Source organism: Sparus aurata, chromosome 8, assembly GCF_900880675.1.
Source record: "Sparus aurata chromosome 8, fSpaAur1.1, whole genome shotgun sequence".
Classification (NCBI taxonomy): domain Eukaryota; kingdom Metazoa; phylum Chordata; class Actinopteri; order Spariformes; family Sparidae; genus Sparus; species Sparus aurata.
Window position 1 is genome coordinate 21965486 of NC_044194.1, and position 19400 is coordinate 21984885.

The window sequence follows — 19400 nt, forward strand, 5'->3', positions numbered from 1 at the left end:
GCCTTCAATAAACCGTTTCTGGTGACTGGCTGATATTAACGTGCGTCTATACCTGAAATTACTAAATGGATTACCTATTTTCCTGATTCCTGATTCCACTTATTCCAGGATTTGTTTTGGGGCAAAGAGCACTGGTCACTGCCAAATGAAACTGTATATATACTTAATTTACTTGAGTAAGCGTGAGGTGGACTAAGGCAGATTTGGTCATACTAAGCCAATTTTGGTGAATCAGGGCATTAGTCTGATTTTCTTAACTGCAGAAAGGCTTTACTACCCAGCTGAGAGATCAAGTTGACCGAAGTGTTTCGGACGTGTCTGTTTACATGAATGACAGCAAGACAAATGCTGCATCTAAATCACTGCATCATGTTCTTGGTATGTATATATGTATGTATGTAGCACATTCATTCCGCACACAAATTCTTCCATGATTTCAATGTACTATAAATAAAGTTGGATATTTTCCATGCACAGTCAAATGTATGTGAATGTAGCCACTGCTAAAAGCTCCACGAGTAGCCTCAGCGAGTGCTATGCCCTCTTGTCTCGGGAGTGCGCTGGATAATGTGGTGGGGCTCGCCCTGAGGTGCAGGGGATCTCACTACAGGGCCAGATGACACTCGTGCAGGTCGACTCTTTCGGGCACAAAGCCCAGTTGACTTGTTCAGCGGAGCTAAGCCAGCAGCGACTGCCAGGGGGTTAGAGGTTAGCGTAAGCCGCTCTGGGCCACCGCAGCCCACTGACTCCGAACAGCGAGGTCGGCTGTGGGGGCTCCACGACCCCTCTGCTAGGTAAAGCCCTCCGACAGAAACACATCCACCACGCAAACATGACAAGGAGAGGAGAAAAAAATAGATAAACCTTTTCATGAGGACTACGTTTGCTTCCAGCATTGAAAACGGGGTGGCATTTTATGAAAGCCACATAGCTTTAACATACAAACAGATGTGGTTGACTGTATAATGTGGAAAACCCTATACGCCTAACTTGAGATCTGTTTTTTTAAAAGGGGCATTATTATCATTATGGTAAGACTGTGTGAGCTGTCCATTAATATACATCTTTGCTGTGCTCAGGCACTTAAACACCTCATATAATTACCTCAGCAGTGTCAATATACATGTCATTTTCATACGTACGCACTGACTGGAAAGATACATTATATAATCTAGACCAAACACATGTTTGCCAACATAGTAATGAAGCCCCAGACGCCAAGAGAGACGGAGGAGCTATTCCGACACATCTCTTTCGCCCCGAGCGTGCTAGCAGCAGTGTCAATTTCTTGACCGACTCCCTCAAGGCTGCTGGCACAGAAGATACATCAGATCGAGAAGTGGTGGGGGGGGGGGGGGGGGGGGGGGGTTTAGAAGGTGGAGGGCTCCTCCCTCAACGCCGCCTCTCCTCACAAAAAGATAATTGTCTCCTCCTTACCCAGAGAGATGGGTGTATTTCCATGACCTATACCAGGTACTCTTCCCCTCTTGCGCACAGCCTGAGATGTCACAGTGGTTTGCCATAATTACTTTTGCTGATAGAGGTGAGAGAGGACATTTGCATCAGAAGAGGCGCCCGGTGGTTTGGGTATCCCCCACTCGCCATATGCAGCTTTTAATGTCACCGTAATCTCTTAAGGTTAGCATTGGCGGCACCACGGTATATCTCCAGAACTAGCTGAATCAGTGGTTTGAAAATGGGTTTGACATTGAGTTCGAGCGAACGCAAGACCACACACACATGGTCACACACACGCAAGTGCAAACACACACGAGGAACGTAGAGAAAACAGCTCTGAAGAAGAGATGTTGAGCATCTTCATTTAATTGGATTTCTTTTGTTGTACACTAAGACTTGGGACAAGATTGGCAAGGTCAGGTGGTGATTTCTCAACGCCGCATCCCGCTCTTTAGAAACTCTTTCAGGGTGTAGAGATAAGCATACAGGGTGAGTGCTTCTTACACCTCTGTTGTCAGAGGAGAATTTCACGTGTTAGTATCTGCTGCCTACAACAAAATAACCTCGGAACCAGGCTTATCATTTTTGCCACCCATGGATGAAAAAAAAGAAAAATTACATTTGACTTAAGATTGATACAAATGATTGTCAACAAAATTGTTCAGAGAGATTTGACAAACTGACAGAAGAAATCAGCTGAAGCACCCATCACAGTAATTGAAAGATGGCTCATCTGATTTAGTCGCAAGCCGTTGCAATTAGTTTTGCTGTCTGCGGTAAAATACAACGGGGCCTCGGTTTGCTTTGACAAAAGCAGTGGAGGCACTTTTGTAGGTAATGAAGGAATCGGTTTGCCAATTACATAGCTGGTAAGCGCCAAAAATGTTGATACTGAACAAATCAGTATTTCATTTGTTTTTTGCTAAAATATCTGATTTTGTAATACTTTAATTGCCATTGATTTCCTTAATTAATTTGATTCTGATTCACAAGGTCCCGATTCAATTCTACATCTGATTATCCTAGATTGCCTTAGATTCATTAGCAATTCAGTTAGGAAATATCTAAGTTACAATATTGAGCTTGCTCGGATATAAGAGTGATTGTGAGAGAACTAATACTGTTCATTGTACAACCAACCCTCCCACGTGATGTTTATGCTTAGAATTGACTTAAAAAGTTCCAGAGATTTGTGGTTAAAATCTGTCTACGGAGAAATGAATGGGACGTTGCTTTGTTTTTAGCATGTTACTATGGTGTGTGTGTGTGTGTCAGTAAATGAAACCAAAACAAGGCTCTTAATATAGTTTTTTTTATGACATGGCTGCTTTGACACAAACATTTGAAAGCCAGTGTGGCAGAAAGCTTTCACAGATTTACCTGTTAAACTGAAAATCTAATTGCTTTCGGTGCTTGGCAGGTGTTAATTTCAGGCGCTGTAAGACAAATTTATAGGAAAAAAGGCAAAGCATTTAGGTACTGGCAGCACTTGGTCAAGGTACAGAAATTACTGTGCTTTAATTCACAACTCAGCAATTAATGACTTTTAACCTAAACCACAATCGTCCCCTAACCTCAACCAGAGTGCTTTAGTTGCGTGCATGGGACTATGTTGTGGTAAGTACATTTAGTCTGCTGTTTACTCAAATTTCTCATCACAAGTGAATTGGGAGAAAAATTCAGACTACATGATCATAATTCACAGCAGACTTCTGTGTGACAGTTTGACATCAAAATCCATCCATCCTCAACCCCATTACCCAAGTCTGGGTCTCAGTGATCTGATGATAATACCACTTGTCAATCATGCCCAAGCCGTTCTGATGCACTTATGAACACATGCTAAATTATTCAGCTGAAAATAAATGCTGGTATTCATTTTGGCCAGCTCGTGATGTAAGTCTAATAACAATCCACCACTTCGATTAAAATCTGGCAACCTTCTTTGCCAGTCAATCCCCTCCAGGTTCCGTCTATAATAATCCATAGCACGGCGAGATGAGATGTGCTGGCTGACGAACAAATAATAGTACAGCTCACGTGTGAGTAGTATAGCTCACAGGGATGCGGAGAAAACACACCAATCGTGCCAAGATCACCCAGCAGTGCTTTGCATTGGGATTCCCTGGCTGTTTAGTTTTACAATGAAAATCTAGGATCTTGATAGCTCACATGGGTAATATGTAACAGAAAATGTTAATCAAGATGTCCCGTCACCATGCTGGCTTTCATAATGGTAACCAAAAAAAAAGCAAAGCACGAACCATTACTGGCAGACATCACCAGCATTTTATTGTAGACTGGAGTGATGGCCGAGAAGAAATGATGAAATATTTTCAGCCTGGTAACCGAATGCAATAGTAAATGAAGCAAAAAACATAATTGTGATGGTTTGGCTGATTTTTAAAGTGACAAATTCACAGTAGCACAAGTGCACCAACACATTCAACCATCAAAAGAGGAAAGAAAGAAACCACTTAGAACCCTCAGAAGGCTGCAATTTAGATACGTCCTTGGACCCACTTAACATCTGTACACTAGATGCTGCAGAGGTGTGCCGTTAAGAAAAGAACCTGCATTTCTTTGTGCCATCGCTTTCATTTCTCCCGGTCTCCCACTCGGAGAGAAGCGTTTCTGCCTTCCACAGTCTCTAAATCCCACACCTCCCAGAGCATACGCGTCTGTTCATCACACTTTCTCCATTCTCTTCTTGTTTTTTTGTTTCTGGGATTCGGGTGACATTTTCAAAGTGCCAGATCCTCGCCTTGAGACATTGTGCATGTGCCCACACCTCTCCGCCCCCGAAGCTACACGAACACACACGCACACACACAGGGAGCAGAAACACACACTCCTCGCCTGGAGCCAGGCCCCTCTGTGCTCGTCTACCTCAGAGAAGCTGGAGCTTGGCACAGAGAGGAGGCTCTGGTGGATTCTGTGCTCCGCCTGCCAATGCTGCTCTTTTGATCTGCAGCCAGCTGATGACAGATCTACATTAAGCTCATAGTCTTCTCTCCTTCGCTCTGCTTCTCCTCTCCTCCTCCCTGACACCGGGGCAAAATGTTACTGTAAGTCCACGAGCATTGGTGGGAATCGACATCCCGTGGGGTCGGCGCTGCCAGTCTCCTCTCGAACCAAAACGAGAGAAATATAGAATGCTGAGTGGGTTTCCAGCTCGCAGAAAAATACCATGTGGGTGTGAGCCAAAGATAGTGCCACATCAACAATCCAGGGGAAGGCTTTACGCATCTCTGATGTGCACCTCAAAGTTTTGAAGGAAAAATCCTTCCTTTAATATGCTCACACTTCGAAGATATTATTAAACCGTATTCAGCGACGCAGAGATGTAATTACTTTTTTTATTGTACCCACTTGCCTTAAACTTTTCCCCTCCCTTTATTAGAGAAAAGGTGTTAACTTGCGAGGCAGCTGGATTTGGGAGTTCTTTTGTGCATGTGCCCTCTCCAATCCATCCTACCAGGCAAACACACCCATGCGTTCCTACGAGGAGCTACTGGCAACTATGGGTGCAGTTTAGGTGTGACAATCAGCAAGAGAAGTGACTGTTCGTTTGAAAACAATAATGGCGCCTCCTCATGCTGCTAAAGCATCTGTGTATAGCAGAACTAGAGTGCGCATTCCACTGAAAGAAGAGCAAAGTATTGCACTGAGGGTTCTGTCGATGAAAAAGATGTTTTCGATCGGATCGGCTAAAGTCAGCCTGTGACAGACGATGACAGACAGATGTTTGGTCCAATCACCTGCCATGTATTGTTTGAAAATGCCTGCTCTTTTCTTAACGGCGCCTTTCCCAGATGGTTCTGTGTAACAAACCGTCTGGTGTGTCAAGTTTGAAAAGGGGAAGTATGAAAGTAAAGCTGCGGTAGTGCTGTGATTTTCAGACACACAGGCTCTGGGTCCTCCGGTCTGAGTGACTGACACAGAGAACCAGATGCTGACGGTTAGACTGAAAGTGCTTTATAAAACTCTTTTAGCTCCACTGTAACATATTATTACAGGCTTTAAGAGTGGATTTTGTTTTAACTGGGAAAAAAAAGGAATCTTTAGCTTTGGAGGCAGTTTTGGTGAGTCGTGATTAGGTCCATAGTCGGAGCTGCCAAACCACTGAGCATATTGTACTGTAAGCTAAGCATCCCCCTGGTACAGTTCAGAATTAATTAGTAAAATGAAAAGCTTAACAGACATGAAGGGGCTTCTGACGAGTCTTTGTTCTGTGACTGAATTTCTGAAATCAAAAAAAAAAAAAAAAACATTCAATGCCTCGCCAATTCAGGATGCATAAAAGCAAAGAGGAAACATAATTTCAGATGATGGAAACACGCTGTACTTAACGACCATCATTCAGAGATCTGCACAGAGTACACCACTCTGCAGTCAGCCCTGTCACCAGCATGAAATGTTGGCATTTAATGTTTCTGCAAAGCACTGATAGGTTCATATTTGTACCGTTCACATGCACCATATCGACATTTCCCAATGTCATAATATGTGCTAGTTCATAGTACACGTTCATTACCTCACTCACATATAAGGAAGTGGAGGGGGTGGTGGTGGAATTAAATTACCCAAGCCAGTCACTGCTGTTCGAGACTGCGTTCAACATTTGTAAGTGTGAAAGGAGGCGTGGACAAAATGGCTGGACAGTCTCTCACGATGATGAAGTCAATAGATTTCAGTTGATATCAATTCATATTTATAATTCTTAGAGACCAGGCGAAGAACGGCTGAATTAATTCCTCTTTAATTTGAGTTTAACAGTAGTCATATATTTGTTTGACATTAAAAAAAACTAAAAACAAAAAGTTGGCACACCAGCGAGCTGACCTATCCCTTTTTATTCACTATTTCCTCTCCGTCAGCACTGATTTATTTTTCTGTTAATGTCAGTCACATGCCTGGGTATCCTTGGGATTTGTCCGTTAAATGATAAATGAATGATTGTTTATGTGTCACTCTTAGCACGCTTCATTATCAAAGGATATGACAGGCTGTTTATGAGCCAGGCCGTATTTGTTATGTGCATTCAGGTGATTTGCATTTCATGCATAAACATGCACCTATCTCACAACTTACCAAACTATTTTCGTATTGCTATTGATGACGTGTCTATGGCTGATACATTACCGTCCTTGCATGGCCCAGACAAAACCACTGGATATTTTCTATGAGACCTCAGGTCATCTCCTGCTGTCTTTGTGGAAACAAAAACAACCCCAAAGAAGTGTTTATAGTGCCGAAACCTAACTAAACAGTAAGCAAATAATTGTTGGAACCTAAAATCGGAAATTGAAAAAATGGAACCTAAAGATTAAGATTCAAATTGAAACTCAAATATTCTGGTGATTGGGTTGCTGCAACAAAAACAAAAAAATGCTGCCACATAGCAAAATGAGTGTCTGCTGCTCTTCACCTCAACAGAGACCGTCATTGTTTTTCGAGCTGCTCAAGAGACGAGTTCATGAAGTCACTCACAAAGTAGACGCGCAGAAATTGTCACTTCTCAACTCCCTCAACGTTTGCATTATGATGCATTTATGCAACTGATAAGTGCTTGTAAAAAAAGTAGTGCACTATAAGCAGAGAGCAATTAACATGGTATGCATGGCTAACAGCTGCTGATGAACAAGGAATGACGGGCGGTGATGGAGCCTCACCATTAGAAAAAACACAGCCAGCTGTTATTTCTAAAGGGGATCATCTGCTTATTACTGCAATATCCAGCAGGAATAGCTCGCTATCGCATTACTTAGCATGGCAGTCAGCTTTAAGCGAGGTGTGACTTTGTGCTGATAGGTGAAAACACAGTCTTTTCTGTTTTTTCGCCTGTGATGTTTTCAGTAATTTTTTCTTTTCATTTTTTTGGGGACGTGGGGTGATGGAGTGTATAATTTTGAAGAGGAGGGGAAAAGCAGCGGATAGCATTTGGTTGCAGCTCGCCGTATTGTTTGTGTTTGTCATTACAGAGCTGTCCTTTGATTTAGCGGGGCAATGCTTTTGTGTGGGCTGCAAACTGGCAATCAGCCTGTCACATTACCATTCAAATGGTCACTGCAAAGCTCCGGTGAGGAGGTCACAGCATGTCTCGGGCCGAGGGGGAGAACGCTATTATGTTTCACTCCTTAAGACCATTTACTGTATTTTTATGCGGAGCGAGACGCGTACACTTCGTTATTTTAGCTGCATCCTCGTGTTTAATCTGTTTCACCGAAGCATGGATGTAATGAAGCTTTCTTTTGCAACAACGCCTCGGTCTCCCCAGACACTAGAACAAAGAGGAAAGAACGTATCAGGATACATGAGATGCAGTGAAAATGAGACAGAACGAACGTAAGAGTAAACATGAGTCAGAGTGCATGCGGGCCGGAGAGGGAGAGCGAGCGATGGCGGCGCCACACTCGCTGTGAATATGTTCCTCACACTAAACACACATAACTTTGCATTTAGTGGCTCTCAGGGTCTGACATATATTCTCGCCGCATCTGTGGTGAAACGTCGTACAAATGTCAGCTCGGATGACTGCACGCCTCTCTTCCGAGTCACCGGCAGTCAGTCAAAGTGAAGCGTTGTATCAAAATGACTAATTTGACTCCCATCAACTCTGGCTTTGTATCACACTCACTGTGGATTAAGAAGTGAATTGTTTCATGTGTCTGATCTGGCAAATTCAGGTCACTTTCACCAAAAACTCTTGCTTCTCTCAGCTGATCTCCAGTCAGTTTTCTCGCCTGCAGGAATCATTTGCACTCCTACTCTCCAAGTTTTTTAGGGATCTGTTTTTATCGCTGGCTTTTTTTTTTCGGTGACAAGCGTGTCTTAATTTCTCGCTCTCAAACAGTAGCCAGCCCTGACGGCGATGTTCCTTCAAACCAAGCTCCTCCAGGCGTCCCTGATTTGAAATCTAAGCACACAGCTTTGCTCCGAGCCATGCTGTCCTGTAGAAGAAACAGCTGTTTGCATGAATCTTTAATGTACGCCCACATTGGCATGCCACTGAAGCAGATGAGAATGTGGAGGATCACCTCGATCCCTGATTTAAGCTGTTTCAAGTCCCAGCCGTTTCTGAATGTCAAACGTCTCATTCACTGGAGTGCTCCACTTAAAAATGTTATAGGTTAGAAAAAAGGAAAACAGCAACAGCAGTTTTAACCAAGTTGAAATGTAGAGATCTTTCATCGGCGTGGAATGTCTCAGGGTCAAAAAGCTAGTAGAAATGTAGAAACCCAGAAGAAGGCATTGCACAAACTTTGTTTATTGTGGGAAAGGGTAACATGGTTGAAATAAATACCACAATTAGAATTAGTAACAATATTACTGTAAATGGCTCTGTGCAATGTCACCATTATTTAGATATAAATGTAATTAAAATACAATCTCCTAAAGAACTGGCAACAGTCTCATCTGCTCCCTTTAATTAGAGAAAAATACCTGAAGGTAATTACAATACTTGAGATAAAATTAGCACTTGGCTACAGATACAGAGATATCAAACAGCCTAAGGCTGAAGATGGGCGTGGTTACAGACGAAAGGGTAAGTGTACACAGGCAAGCCTGGCTAGAAAAAAAGATAATGAAAATGTATGCAAAATCACATATGATTACCAGTTGGTTGCAGCTCTAAAGGCATCTACGTTTCTAAACGTATCTATCGTTCAGCAAAGTTCATGTTTTGACGGCTGTATTTAAAGGATAAGTTCACCTCACAAATTTTTATTGAGTCATTATCTTCTAACCCCCTAAACACACCTGCATTTTTATCATCAAGATCCAGGCATTATTCCCAGAGGAATTAACTGAAAGTAAAAAAAAAAAAAAACACGCTCACATTGGCATGCCACTGAAGCAGATGAGAATGTGGAGGATCACCTTCATCCCTGATTTAAGCTGTTTCAAGTCCCAGCCGTTTCTGAATGTCTAACGTCTCATTCACTGGACTGCACCACCTTAAAGTGTCATAGGTTAGAAAAACGAAAACAGCAACAACGGTTTAGCCAAGCCTATTTCACAATGTCAAAGAAAGCACATGGATCCATCACTTTATCTGGATCTGCACTGAAAGTTAACGTGAGTCTATTCTGGACCATACCCATCCTCCATTCAAGTTTCATTAAAATGAGCTCAGGAGTTTTTGTGTAATCCTGCCAACCAACCAACCAACCAACCAACTAACTAACAAACCTACCAACTTTAAACATGTGTAACAAAAAATTGGCAAAATTGGAAAATTGGTTTGGAACAATAATCAACGATCGCAATATTTGGTGCCATTTACAGACGTATAGACGGAAAGCATAGAATCAACTAAAATAATAATTTGTTCAGTTTCCTGCAGGCTTAATTGGCAAACGTGTCATTATCTATCACTTCTTGCCTCTACCAGCAAAAAAAAGTTGAGATGTGATAATGATGGGTTTATAATTACAACAACAGAAGGCCGGATACAGGTGCGGAGCCACCCTCTAATACTGAGGTGATGAATTGTCATCGTTGCCAGAGCAATAATCAGAGAGGCTGGCTGGCAAGTAAAACGCTGCGACATATTTTTAAAAAAAGAGTCAGACGCACACTGACACACACACACAGCCCACACACACTCTGCTGTTGTTTTGTCAGTGTGTTTTGTAGTCCTAATTTAGAAGGAAATTTAGAGGCCCCTCTGGGTTTTTTGCGCCTCACCTAAAGAGCAACCGTTTTCTTCTCACCTTGTTCCCACACTGTTAGATTCATCTGCAACAAGCACTTTGGTGAAATAAGCTAAACAAGTAAACACAATAAGCTGGATGTTCTGTCCCACGCTGAAGAGCAACGTGGCTGTCAATATGGCTGCGGGTTTACAATTGTTGCTTGGCGACTGCTGTCTGTATCACACAAGTGTGAAAAGCAATAACACCACCAAAGTGCAACTGTTGGCGGTCAATATTTTCTCTCCCTGATAAACCCTCTGGGCAGGAGCGTTCCTTCGTCTAGCCAACACAAACACAGCTTTGCAGTTTCAATCTGTCACAGTGTGTGAATATCGAGCCAGAAAAAACAAAAAACAAAAAAAAAAACAAATATATATATATATATATATATATATATATATATATATATATATATATATATATAAACCTTGTCTTGCCACTCTGCATTCTCAGTTTCACAGAGGAATCATCCAAATATGAAGTTTTTAAGGGACTGCCTGAGATGAAGTCACACTCGTCATCAGTGTCAGCAGGGTTAAGAACAACTCCCCGCTAAAAGCAAATGACTCTTCATGGCTGCTGCGCTGCGACTCTGATTCGCTTAAAATTTAGTAATGTCTCAGCGTTTTATGGAAAAACAATCTGAGGCAGCTGCTGTGAACTAGACATAAAAGGATAATATAGCACGAAACACATTCCTCTAATGCAAAAACAAAAAAACAAAAAAAAAAAGAGAAAGGGGAAAAGATTACCTCTTAAAAGTCAGATGCGTTTGCCGGAGAGAGTCTGCAGGTTGACCTGGATGGGATACATGAACACGTCTGCCTCAGCTGTATCTGGTAAACAAAGAGACCCAACACGGCAAGGTTATTCCACAGCTGTGAGGCATTTCAACTGATGATCACACATCATTTACACCATCGAACCGTGTGCGCACAACGACGTATTGAACAGTGAGTGATCCCCACGGCTCGAATGGATGCAAATGCAAGTGTGCGTGGGATAACGTGAGATTTTTGCGAAGTTTGCACGCACACTGTGCTAAGTTATGGCGCCCATACACACCCACGGACCGGCAACATTTCACACAAACACACAGTCAACAAGCCTCCAATTCCCAGAGCAGCTGTAGACTCAGCAGACTCTGCTACCCGGTGGCTTACTTTTGAAGACGAATATCCAGAGCCCCCTAAGGAAAACAGCACTTTGCCAGGGACGTCCAGGAACGTTAACTGTCGCTGTCTCTCTCCGCGCTCAGACACTGACGGCTGTGATGGGGAAGGCGCGGTGCTCCCACACTGAGGCAGGGTAATTGGCTAGAGATGATGGGCCATAAACATACATCACAGGGGCGGTGAAGCGCCAAGCAGACAGCTAACTAAGGCTCTCATTCTACTGCGTGGCTCTTGTTTGTCGTACGCATCCGCATGCGGCCACCTACACACAGACACACGCGCGCACACACACACACAGCTCATTGTCGCTCTCTTCTCTGGATATTCACGCTCTTTGAACACATGGGCTGGCCCTCCATTATTACAACAGAGAGAGAAAAGCCCCGGCACCTTCATTCAATCTATCACCACGAAACCACGGCGGCGCACGCTGCACGGATCTTTTCACCATTTCCCTGGCATCATGACTGTAACCCAGAGGATGCTCTCCCTCTCTCGCCATTATCATCCACTGATATATAATAGGCAGTGACCATTTAAAATGCATCATCACCATAACAGATAGGATGCCCTCTCTCTCACCATTACTACCAGCACACAGTGGTGGATAATAGGCTATCCGTTCCTGCAGTGCTATCGCCACAGTGCAGACTTTCCTTCCATTACCATAACACTTCTGTCATAATAAGCAGGGAGAGCCTTCCAGTCATGACCACAGCGCTCAGAGAGGAGGTCAGTCGTGTCAGACTGTTTGCTCACACGCTGGTAATTGGGAGAAATAAGGCTGGACGGGGGAAATAGCACTGGAGCTGCACTTTCTTTTCAGTGGTTTGCCACGCAAGGCAAAGCATTTTGCTATGATCCAGAGGTGCTGCGGAGCCATTTGACGTGTTTAAAAAAGCAAGGAAATAATAAGAGATATGTGGAAGAGTGCAAGTTAATTTGGTCAGTCACAGGTGTTCTCATGATGCTCTATCATAATGGATGTTTCCCTCTGATAACTCGAGGCCCGTTCTGTGTTCTCTAATACCGTGACATGAGATGAGGATTTCATCAATAAAATCCACTTCATTCATCTAATCCGCTTTCCTTTTTCTGGGTTTTCCAGATTTAGTTCGACAGGTCTTGCATGACCGATTATTTTTTTATTTTATTTTTTTTTACGAGGCAAGCGCCAACCTAAAGACCCTTTCCGTCTCTCGACAGACTGGAACTTCAAGGGGAAGAGTAAAACCGATGGCAGGGAGAGGGAGGGACAAGGGGGGGTCTCAGGCAATGCGCTCATTATTCAGGAAGACACTCGAGGCCACAGGAAATAGCACACTTCATTTTTCTTGTCAAACTCCGGCTGGCTTAATGGCGTGCTCACAGCAAGTGGTGAGACAAAGGGACGGCGTGGCCGGGCCGAGATGTGGCAGGAGTCCCGATCAGAAAGGAGGCCGTCATCACAGCGGCAGCTACCCTACATCCTCCTCAAAAGTAGACCACCTGGGCTGCCCGACTGGCTGAATGTGCTGCAGCGGCAAATAAATATGTCTCATCTTTCAGAGAGCAAGTATACTAGGGCTAGCTCTCAAAGATGAAAATGAAATATGGTCCCAATTACACTCTAACTGTAGAGAGGCGCAGATGTTCCTATTGTTCCTCCCATTCTGCATCCTCCTAAACCTTCCCTCATCATTGCCTTCATTACAGGTGCCATCGACATGGCAGACACCTGCCAGAAAACCTGGATGTATCCACAACTCATCATCCAAACACCAATTAATCATCCGCCCAGCAATTACACACCTTCCACCACACCTTTCATTGATTTCAGACAGAGTGACGCTTTTTTTTCTATTTCATTCGCAGAGCAGAAGCGCCTGCGACCGAGGCTATTGTGAGCTGCGGGCCATGCAAAGCAATCTCCTCCTGCTCTATATATTCGCTGGACTGGAACTGTGTTTTGATCAGAGAGATGATGGGGCAGGTGTTTTGGTACAGCTTCATGTCAGCGAGAAGCCTCATTCGTTGCATCGCAATCTCCAGGCATGGCAGCGGGCTGTGGTGTCAGACAGCCTCTTTTGTTCGACTCCTAATTGGGGTAATTTATTGTCCTAACAGGCAGAGCAGCTGTGGCTTTACAGCGTAGCACCAATTAAATCCAGATGCTGGAATGAAAAGATAGGGCTGAGCGTGACTTGGGGACCAATCACTAATATTAACTGAGATCTCTGGGAGATGAATATGACAAGCTGTGACGAGGGAGATTCATCTCACCCCATCGCCATCCCACTGATATTGAAAACACGCAATTTTGATGAGGATTCACGAAAACAGTCACAACCAGATCTTCGGCAGACGTTATGCGTAATTTCTAATAATGGATGCAATTATCTGCCAGATTAAACACTGAAACAAAAAACCTGTGGGGACACCTGACAGCTCGGCGCGAAAACTGTGACTGCAATTCAATCCACAATTAAGCTGCTGGACTCTTGTTCTAGTTCCAGTGTTGCTAAAGAAGTTTTCTGCCCACAAAATGGCCCTGACAGGGGATCAGGTGAATATGAGCAGAAGATCTGGGGAATATAGGGAGCAACGGAAAGAAATCAGGTCGCTGTGAAGATTTCTCCAGGGCAGGGCTAACCCCGCCATACTGTGCTTGGCCCGCCTGCCTCTTCAGTCCGGGCTCTTTAGACGAAGAGCCCCGGGGACAGACACAAATGTGAGTAACACAGAGGATAGAGGCAGCGCGAGGACACCACCCTCGGTGCTGAGATGCCGCGGATACACAGCGACTCCTTCGGCTTAGAATTCCGAGAGCAAAGAGAGAGAGTAATGAGGCAGTCCTGGCGAGCTTGTCCCTTTTTTGTTCATTTGTCTTCGCCATGAAGTTTTAATGAAGTGTTTGTCCGCTTTGCCTCTATTTACTCTAAATGGAAGGTGTTTGTGGATGTAATATGCGCAGTTTATGAGAAGTTAAACGTCTTAACGACTTATAAATTGTTGTCATTTCTTTTTTCCTCAAACCACGACGTGTTGCTATGAATCTACTGAGTCTTTTTTGTTTTAATTCAGTAAGTGCTGTTGATGTGTAGCAACCAAAGGCGTAGCAGGGAATACTAAAGAGCGCAGCTTGATACGACTGTTGTTGCTTTGAGACAGAAATGAGCAGAATACACTTCATCCGTTTTAAAAATCTGTACAAGCCTAAAAACTGACTGAGAAGAAATGTAAAGGTATTTACTTGAGTGGCAAAATGGCATCCGCTTATTCACTCGTGGTTAACCCTTGTAAATGGTGTTGGGGTATGTGGGACCCGTTTTCATTTTTAGCAAAAGAAAAATTATATGATTAATTATTTTTTCAAATTTTTTCTGTCCTGCTCTTGCTTGGACGTGCTGTTAGTGTGTGTGTGTGTGTGTGTTTTGTGTTTCTGCCCCTGCCGTTCCTGCACAATGTTGAAAAATTTGAGCACCAACGCTGTCTGCTCTCACATTCCCACACATTTTACTGTCTTGTGGGACCACAGAGAGTTTTTTCGGCATCAAATACACTAAGCCATGCTCATTTGGTAAGTAGCCAAATCTTATTTTGCAGACCAACAAAAACCTGACATGACATTAAAAAAACAATCAATTTTTCCAATTCACATTCCAAATGTCCCCTTTCTGATTGATTCAAGTGCAGAATTTAATTCACTTATGCACCCGGCTGATCAGTGATCAGTAATCATTCAGACAAGCTACCCCTTCAAAGCACAGTGAGAAAAAAATAACATTGCAGCGACAATTAGTGTTTTGTGATTTTAGTCTAGTCCAACAGAACAAATCAGTTTATTGCTACACAACTAATCAAGAAAGTGCAATGCTGAATATACTCAAGTTAAGTCGCACACAATCTTTACAAAATATCTTGAGGAGGTAAAGAAAGCTTACGTGATGACAGTCTGGCATGACAGCAGCAGGATCATATTTGCGCTTGGCACCAGTGAAGCACTCGACTCTTGAGCATCACTTTGGACTTGGACTTGAACATCACTTTAGTTTTTCCCCTGAATTAGAATTCACTCAGCGCACTGAGCTCTTTTGAATCCTGTTACTTTCCCTTATCGTGCAACTGACTTCAAACCCCGAAGACCATCTAAAATACCTCTTTTGCTGTAGCCTTGACAACAGTGGCTCCGCTCCGTCTTCACCGTAACCTCTCTTTCCCACTCCTCTCACTCTCCCAAGAAGGAGTCGAGCTCCGTTCGAGAGCGAGGAGCCGTAAGCGGCCCGGTTGGATGGGTGGAAACCTCTGTGCTTTATGAGGATAAAGAGCTGTGACCCAATTAGCTTTCTTTGTTAAATAAAACTCCACTGGCCCTCATTTAAACCGCCACGTACCCCCCCCTCCTGCCCCTCCCCCGCTGCTTGTGTTTTTACAGTACAAAGTGATTACAGATTTAATTAGCTGAGGACCTTGCTTCAGGGAGAGTCCTAAATCCATATTGATATTTCTGCAGAGTTTGGGCGATGGAGGCCTCAGCTCCGTGATGGGGTCTTACACGGGAGGCTGCAGAAAATAAAATATAATGAAAAGATGATTTGCAACTTTTACCCGCTCCTGTTTATTTTTTCCCCTGGGGCTAATCATTTCGTTGCAGCATGATGCTGAGAATTATGCAGAGAGCAAAGAAGCTGATCAATGCTGTCTCACTGCTACAGCCTTGGATGTAAACAGGCCCACTGTCAGGACAACAGCTTTGCTGGTTCTGACATGCAAAGATGTAATACTAAGCTGCTGATATTTATTAATCCCATATTTATTTATTTTTTTCAAAAACTGGCCTACATGAAAGGAACAGAGCTGAAGTGAAATTGTCCTACACCACCTTCTTTCTATATGTACAACAATGCAGGCGAGTACCTTTGGGTACCATACCTTTCACATTCGGACCAATACCGAGGCCTGGAATTTCGTACCGTTACTCTCTGTGTAATAACAAAACAGGCGCGCTAACATCAGCTGCAGTCGTTGCAGGGTACCTGGCTTTCAGGCTATATCACACGGTACACTCTTCAGCGATGTGTTTTATTCTGACCAGGTGTTTCTTCAGGTTTGACATATTGGTCAGCTTTATTTTTTGCATTACAAATGTTGACCCGAGTGTTGCCCTGTCTCACTGATCCAGAGGTGATGCCAGAACTACTCCAGTGAGTATGCTAAAAAGAACACATTTCAGTGCCCAATCCTACTGGCAAGGGCCTCGATTGAGTTAGGCACATGTGGTTAGAGTTAGGCAACCAAAACCCATGTGGTTACAGGTAATAGAACCGCACATGCCCCGTCCACATAAGACAGTCATTCGTATAATGACTTAATTGCTCTGGATGGGCTGATGTTGCTGTATGTAAAGTTAATGCCATGGGAGTAACCAATCAAACTGTTCCTCTTTCAGTAAGAAATTACTGTTTTTGATGAAAAATTAATATCTGAACCTGTTCTGGTTGAAGATTGTCCTGTCCCTGTCTCCAGGGGTACTAGAGTTCAAATTTAGATGACAAAGTTGCAATGCAGTTCGAAAGCAAGAACTTGTTCCAAAAAGCAAGTCAAGGAAGGTTCTTAGAATTCTTAGTCGAGCCACCACCATGCATCATGGGAGTAGAAGAAGAAGCAGAAAATATCCGTTTTAAAACACAACGCAGTCACAAGGAACTAGGTGCTCTTAATAAGCAGTCTAACTCTGGCTTTTTTTCCGCTGGAACACTCCCTCCCTTGTTGTCGCTATTATCCTATTAAGATTCAAAGCATTCTCTTTAACACGAAATCCTGCTGGGTACATTAGGTCCAGCTGAGTTCTCTGAGGGATGCACAGAGGCTCGCTGGGAAACATAGGAAGTCACGTATAGCACCCGAGCTTGAAGAGAGTGTTCCAATTATGAGAGGACGAGAAGGATCTTAAAGAGCGTACCGTAATGTGCCAGTTTTAGCATGAACGCCTTCGACAGAACGGTACTGCAAGCTCAAATTAAAGCTTTTCAGCCAACATATTTCAGATGATAGGCCTTTCTTTCACTTATTTCTTTTTTTAGCCCGCCATTCTCTTAGGCACGAACACTTAAAAGCTGCGTGCTGTGGATTTCTTTTCATCACGACTGTACCGAGCATACAGTGCGCTGCTGAACGGCAGACTGGGGGAGCTGTGAGGTAACGTGCCAGAGCTGGGGAGGAAATGAAAATGAGGGTGGAGAGTATGGAGGTGTCAGAGCAGCTCGTCAAACTCCCTGCACGTACGATGAATATTTCACCACTGACACACAGCAGCTTATCGGCTGCACCCCTGGAGAGAGACAAAGAAAAAGAAACAGAGACAAAAACATTCTGTAGATAGATAAATAGATATATAGATAGATGGATAGATAGATAGATAGATAGATAGATAGATAGATAGATAGATAGACAGACAGACAGACAGACAGACAGACAGACAGATAGATAGATCCCCCCACCCCCTTCACCCCACATGTATACCTGTCTCAGGCTTCATCTCGCAGCCCTGAATTTCACGAGGCAGGGCTGACAGGAAGAGCTCTCCACAGCTGACAGCGTTGCCTTTCAGGGGCTGTCTGAGAGCTCACCCACATCACACCAGCGGGTAACGCCCAGGACAGAACAAGAGACACACAACAGAGTGCTTTCAAACATGCACGCATGAAGAAAATGTGATTCAAAGAGCGTGCACAAAGTAAGGAAACTGCCATTTAGTGTAAGGGAAGAAACTGGGTGCGGGAATAGTAAACAAACAGACTGTACAGCCATTGTGTCCTGCGGCTGCACCGAAGCACAGCAGTGCTTTGAATTAAGAGCTAATGTCAGCACTCCTAGAGTGACAACATGCTGATGATTAGCAGGTGCGTTTGCTGAGATCACCACCTTTCCTTAGCACGCAAACATTTGCTGTATAGCCCATATGAAAAATGCAGCTGAGGGTGATGGGAGATTTTGTGCAGGTATTCAGTCAAAAAGAAAGGATTGGAGAGAATAGAAATGTTGTGACTAGATTGAAAAGTGAAGATATCATTAATTTGACCAATTCAGAATAATTTATCTTGAGGTTAAAATAGATTGGGGAAAAAAATAAATTATTCTGTAATTCTGTTGACAGATATTACAATAGTGATTCATGATTATTGGGAATTACCATGTTTGCATCACTATTTTCATTTTCACTAAAAAAGTTTAAAAATCGCGATGATGTGACATTTTTGACACATTTGAAGCCAAAGAAAAAACATGCTTTCTTACATCTGGAGAACAAGGTTTGGAGGCCAGGGCAACTCTGACTCTGGCCATGTTAATCATATTTTGACAAACTGTGCAGCCCTCACACAAATGTACCAAATTTCACAGCAATCCATCCGATTGTTAAGAAATATAACCCAAACTACAAATTCATCCTTGTGGCTATGCTAAGACAAAAAGCCTAGTGATCAGCAAATTCAGCAAGATTTTGTTTTGGGGAACCACAAATTGGGAAATCAGTCGCAATACAGAGGTCAGAGGTCAAGATCACCATAGTGGTGAGTCGAATTGCTCTGGTACTATCGAGCATCGAAAAATATCTTGTCATTCGAGACTAGACTTTAATGCCGAAGGAGTTCATTTCGTCAGTGTCAGTGAGCCAATAAGCGTGCAGCAGTGCTGTGCAGGAGAAACCCCAGATTATGCCCAGAGACTCGGATCACCACGTGAATGTGTAATGTAATCTATTGATATCATGTGTTTAATAAAAACTGCTATTTAAAAAAAAAAAATTCAGGAACCAGTATCAAAGTCAAGGCATCGCTATCTGTATCAGAATCTTTTGAACAATACCCGGCCCTAGTTTTCCCTCTTGGCCTCATGGATATCTGAGCATGTTTTAATGGTAATCCATCCAAACTTGTTGAGATATTTCACTAAAGACTAAAAATGTCCACCTCATAGCGGTGCCAGAGGAATAGTCAGGGGATCATCACTATCAGTCAGCTTAATCCCTTTGAGGAGCACCAATGTTTGTACCAGATTTCATGGCAAAACATTCAATTGTAGTTGA

The 19400-nt window shown here is 43.3% G+C and overlaps 1 protein-coding gene across 11 annotated transcripts in view; it reads right to left on the reverse strand.

The window, feature by feature from the left end:
• LOC115587137 (alpha-1,3-mannosyl-glycoprotein 4-beta-N-acetylglucosaminyltransferase C) overlaps positions 1-19400 on the reverse strand; it is a 108064-nt gene that overhangs the window by 40539 nt on the left and 48125 nt on the right. For 10 of the 11 annotated variants that reach the window (XM_030426787.1, XM_030426790.1, XM_030426783.1 and 7 more), the window contains one exon: positions 10913-10996. The gene's annotated coding sequence lies outside the window, so the exon portion shown is untranslated. Of the gene's footprint in view, positions 1-10912; positions 10997-11323; positions 11551-19400 lie in introns of those variants that run through there. The other variant, XM_030426791.1, reaches the window with a different exon arrangement.